The sequence below is a fragment of the Amblyomma americanum genome, chromosome 10 (assembly GCF_052857255.1).
Source record: "Amblyomma americanum isolate KBUSLIRL-KWMA chromosome 10, ASM5285725v1, whole genome shotgun sequence".
Taxonomy (NCBI): Eukaryota; Metazoa; Arthropoda; class Arachnida; order Ixodida; family Ixodidae; genus Amblyomma; species Amblyomma americanum.
In genome coordinates, this window is record NC_135506.1 from 101,488,998 (window position 1) to 101,494,994 (window position 5,997).

Below are 5,997 nucleotides of genomic sequence, written 5' to 3' on the forward strand. Positions count from 1 at the left end.
ACTCAGGACGCGACAAGAGTCGACGTGGAGAATGCGCTGTCTGGCCAGGCTGGTGGAGATGGAATGTTTCATCGTCCATTGATATTTACTGCGTGTTCTGAGTAGAAGTTCACATTCCTCCGGGGCGGTTTGTAGGCCCTCTTGGGAGATGTGTGCGGAAATGGTGCTAAGTGCCTTTTGGAGTGCTGTTTGGACCTCTCCTGTTGAGCCAGTGGTGATCCACAAGTTGAGACCGTCTGCATAGAAGAGGAAATGAAGGTCGGGAATATCAGCTGGGACCCGGGCGGGTGGGGACATGCCTAAGTTAAAGAGAATAGGGAGAGGACGGTACCTTGCGGAATGCCACAAGTGAGTGGGATGGGGTGAGAGAGTTTGTCGAGATAGCGAATGCGGGCGGAGCGATGGAAGAGGAAAACTCTTATGTAATTGTACAAATGTTGTGTCCGTAATGTGTGTCAGCTAGTATGATGAGGCTGTGGTCGTCTAATATATATTCGAAAGTCTTCTGTATATGAACTGTACTACGGCTTTGACATGCGCAGCGTCTGGAACTTTTGTGTTAAAGGCGTGTTGAAGAAGAAGGAAAATGTCTTGGATGGATAGTGCTCAGCGAAATCCAGTGAGGGTGGAGGGAGGTAGACGGTGGTCTAAAGATGGGAAGGGAGGCGGGCAAGTACCATGTGCTCCATGAGCTTGCCCGCGCAGGAGGTGAGGGAAATGGGACGGAGGTTATTGATGGCGGAGGGTTCATTGGGTTTTGGTATGAATGAGACCAGGGATGATGTCCAATCCACTGACAGGGTGCCAGAGGCCCAGGCGTCGTTGATGACACTAAGAAGAAATGTGTGGGCTCAGGGGGAGATTTATGGGAGTTGTGTATGCGATTTTGTCTGCACCGGGGACAGAGTGTGTGTGTTACAATGTGCGAGTGCTGTGTCAAGTTCTGCGTGCCTGTAGGGCACGTCTAGTGCGGGAAGGGCTGGACCGTGATATGCTGAGTTTAAAGAGGATTGTGAGGGTAGGAAGTATAGTAATTAGAGGTTGGTGAAAACCTCTCATCTCTAAGGGAGGCGAAGAGGCGCTCGAGAGTGGATGTGGGATGAGGTTGAGGTTCAAGAAGGGAACGGAGAAGGTACCAGGATGACTTTGAAGCGAAAAGCTTCACTACGCGGGTCAGAGCCGAGCTTCGCGTGAGCCAAACTGGTGAGTTATGCGCATTCGCGAAAACGAGTGACGTCACGCGCCGAGCATGTGGTCGCTCCTCGCCGCTGCCGCAGCCGTCGCCGCCGCCGCCGCCTCCATCGCCTGACCTTTCGGCGCAGGCGCGCGCTACTGCACATGCGTGTCATTAGCATGCGCAAGGTGGGTATATAATGTGCTTTCCAGAGAATAGGCGTGCGCACTCGACATGGAAGGGAAGGAGAGTGCGGCTACTGCTAGACTACGCAGAAAAGCTGAGAAACTAAATTCGTCCGATCGAGAAGTATTCGCTTGGGAGTTGGCTGCATAACAGCGAAAAAATGATAAATCCAAAGCTAAACGTGCAGCCGAAACACCTGAACAACAGGAAATACAATAATAAATAAAGAAGTTTAATGCGGTCGCTTTTGTGTCTGACTCGCAAACATATGCCATTGAGCAACCAAGTCAACGCCTGTAGATAAACAATGTATACAATACCAGCTAAGCTACGAAGCAGAACATTGACGTCAAAGCGAGCATAACTGAAGTTTTTCGCTTGTATATCCAGGCTTAACCAGAGGTAAGCCGATGTCTAATTTTTTTATGTTAAATTTCGTCTAAGCTGTCGCAGGTTCTTGGACAGTGTTCGGTGTCAAGTGTCTTGCAGTGGGAGATAATGTCGTTGCAGAGTGCCTGCATTATGTCGTGGAGCTGTGTGTTGTGTGGTTGTGTAGCTAATGCGCGTTGGAGACGTTTCCTACGCTTCCACAGTGGTAGGAGGTGAGATCAGGGTTGTCATAGGGAGAGGGAGTAGCATTAGAAATTTCACGTATGGCTCGTGCCTGAGTGTCTCTAAGGTCAGCGACTCCTGAAGAGTAGTCGGAGGGGTTGAACGGGGTGGAGGTAAGAGCCGGCGAAAGTCGGGCAACGAAGTGTGTCGGATCTTCGCCTTGCGTAGGGAGTCAAATCAAATCAAATCAAAATTTATTCGTCTGTATGCGTACATATTCATACATTCTGATCTGCCTAAGCACATTTTGCTTGTTGGCTGATCAGACAGCAGGTGGAGAAGTAACTCTGTATGAATACATTTCTTTTCTAAACAGTCATGCTAACACAGAGAAAAAAGTCTGAACACAAAATAGCACATATGAAAAAACTCAAGCGATACAAAAGGCAATACATTCGCACACCAAGTTCTTATGTCCAGCATCATCCTACGCTTGTTATTTGCAATACATATATCATCGGGAATTTTATTAAATACAGCTGGTACGTAATAATTGCGCATCTTTTTACCGTTGTTTGTATAAACCCCTGGCTTAACAAAACTTTCCGTTTTTCTCAATGTGACAGCTTTTTTTTACGGGAGTCTTCTATTCATTTGAATAATAAAACCGCGTTACCACAACAAAGTGGATGAGTTCACGAATCTGAAGGATGCCTAACTCATCGTACTTCTCTTTCATGTCAACGGAGTGTAGTCTGGTGGTGTAAGCTATAGTGCTCACTATTCTTTTTAGGATAACATTTAATGCTTCTTTCTTGTATTCGGAGCAGTTACCATATACAGTAATGCCGTATTTTAAAAACAGGTTCTACTGATGCTGTATAGATCAATCGTATAAGATGAAGCGGAAATTTGCCACGAAGGTGATACATCATAGCCAAAATGGCCCTTATCTTTCTAGAGAGCTAGACGCTGTGGTCGCTCCATGTGAGGTGTTGGTCAAAGTGGATGCCCAGATAGAGAACTGTTCTCTCCGTTTGCATAGCTCTACAATTACACTGGTAACAATGGGATGCATGAAGATACAGTGGTTGGTTTAAAATAACAATTTTATGGGGGTGTATAAAGCATATCAGATTTGTTTCGTTAAGCTTTAAAAAAATAAAATTTCGCGAGAACGAGTCAAACACTCAACTTATACTTGTCTGAAATGATTCCACACCTGTACGACAATCAGTAGCTTCAAGTGCTAGCGCTGTATCGTCAGCGTATTGAAAAATGTTTGACTTAAGCTGTAATAAATCCACATTAGACACATATACGTTAAAAAGCAGTAAACCAAGTGTACTTCCTTGACGTACACCGAATTCAACATTTTTTAAATCGCCGTGCGTATTATCAAGCATCACACACTGCAAATATTCTGTAAAATAATTGACAAACACATGTTAAAATGACCGCGAAAACCAAGTGAGCTTAATTTTTCGAGTAGCAACGTATGGTCTATTGTGTCAAATGCCTTAGTTAAGTACAGAAATAAGGCTAACACAATGCGATTATTTTCTAGTCTATGGTAAGCATAGTCAGAAAATTCAAGAAGTGTAGTCGTACTTCTATTGTTTGTGAAGCCAAATTGCGCAGCATTTTTCAAAGAGTATTTTTCACAGAATGAATCTATAACATATGCAACATGCTTTTCCATAATATGTGCTACTGATGAAAGTATTGCGATTGGCCTATAATTTGTACAATCACTTTTCTTCCCGTGTTTGTATATCAGCCTGACAACAGATATTCTAAGTTCTTGAGGTATATCACCAGTTTCGAATACACCATTAAATATGCTCATAAGCACTTCTTTCAAAACGTGAAAATTTCTGTAAAGATCTCTTAGACGAATGCCATCATATCCCGGTGGCTTGAACTGCTTAATTCTGCATATAATGCTCCATAGCTCGTCAACTGTTATCAGTGGCAGATATGCAGTATGAACAGATGCCCGTTTCGGTCGATGGGGTACAGGCCTACTGGCTACTATAATTCGCAACTTTTTCGTTGTGTTTATAAATACATCATTAAATTTATCGCAGAGCACTTTCACATTCTCCTTTGGAAAATTCTTCTTTACTGCTTCATCAACGGAAGTCTTTTTCTGTCTACCCATCAGTTCATTGGCAATTTTCCATGTTTTCTTCCCGTCATGTTTGTTCAGGGAAAACTGTCGTGTGTAAAAAGAGCTTTTGGCCAGTCGCATTTTCGCCGTTACCTGATTCCGCAATGCGCGATATTCATCTCTTACAGCTTTATCTTCAGGTTGCATCCTACATTTTTGACACGCTTTATCTTTCGCGCAGCACAACTCTGCTATCTCATGAGTTATCCACTTCTTATCTGGTCTCCTTATTTTTATGCCAACAGATTTAGTTGACTGCAGATAAACGTTGCGAAAGATTTCAGAAGTTTTGCTATATAAGCTGCTGTGATCTAAATCTAAAAAGGAACTCCAGTTAACATTACGAATTAAATTGTCTACTTTTCTGTTATCTAGAACAGAACCTGTAATAGTACCTCCATGACTTGTATGATCGTCAGACATAATTGTAACCGTTAGAAAGTAATGATCAGTTAGTTTTTGCTTTATAACTCCCGAAACATGTGGCTGGTCTTGCAAACCAATAATTATGTGGTCAATGCATGACTTGGTAATATTAGCACCCAAGTATTCATCTCTCGAACATCCAGTAATTACGCTCACAAGTCCAAATTCTGCAAACAAATTGAGGTAATTTGCTGTGATGCCTTTTGTGTGTTTCATAATGTCTATGTTTATACCCCCTGCAATGATGAAGTTTTTCTCATTCATGTATTTATGAAAAAAAGTATACAGCTCATCTAGAAATGCACTGACATTCAGATTTGGTGGTCGGTATATTGCACATGAAGTGTAATCTGTATTTCCTTTAAAAATAGAGAGAGTGAGCGCCTCTGCACGAATAAAGCTGACGTCAATTTTATTCGTCATCCACTCATTTTTTATGAACAGCATAACACCACCTCCTTTACGATTTTCATGGCACAATGCGTACTGAGTGTACCCAGTAAACACAAATGCACATTTTCTCGACAGATTTATATTAACCTCAGTGAGAATAATAACATCAAATGGAACCGCCACAGTCTTTAAAATCAATCCTAATTCATCCCAGTATATATTCGAAATTCTTATATTGACATGCAGCAAACCGAGTTCATGGTTCAAATCTGGATCGCTTTTTGCAGTTTCAACATGAACGTTCCACTGGCGAAATGATTCAGTAGATACCATTAAGTTAGTTTCTCGAGATCACTACCAGAGTTGATACTAATGATCAATGCACCTTCACTTTTCGGACAAGAATTTTCCCGTTGCTCACCCAGACAAATTTGAACCCCTGATCTTTCGCAAGCTTCTTGCAATCTGAAAGCAGCATTTCTTGAGCTCTTATCAAGTTCTCATTTATGTAAATTTTTCTATTTGCAGCTCGCGCTTTTTCGTCAGCCACATGTCCCAAGTGGCTGTGTCCACAAAACGAACAATCATAGGCGGAATCTTCATGAGAAAAGGAGCGCGAAAACAAGACGACGGACGAAGACAGAACACACAGCACGAGCGCTAATACCGACTTGCCCAACTTTCCACCCTTGGCGGAATCTTATCTTTTTGTGCCTTGAGTCGATGCAGCTCTTCTATCCTCTCTCGCTCCGGTGTTTGTATCTCCAACTTTGCAATGAGGTCAGTCAGAACATGGTAAAGGTCCTGATTAGGGGCCTCAGCTATCCCGTGTATTTCTACGTTTCTGCGCCTCGTGTACTGCTCAGCGCTTTCAACACAACCTTTCAGCCTGGCAAGCTCAGAGTCCTTTGCAGCCATTTTTTCAGTCAGTTCTTCAGTTTTTGCTTTTAGTTTAGCTATCTCGTTTTCATGACTGGTAATCTTTGACAAGAGTTCGTCGTACTTGGAAGCAAGCATTTCCATTGCCTTTTCTACTGCCTCTGTGGTAGCGCTCTCTTTGTCAACCTTGTTTTCAAGTGTTTAAAGACGGCGC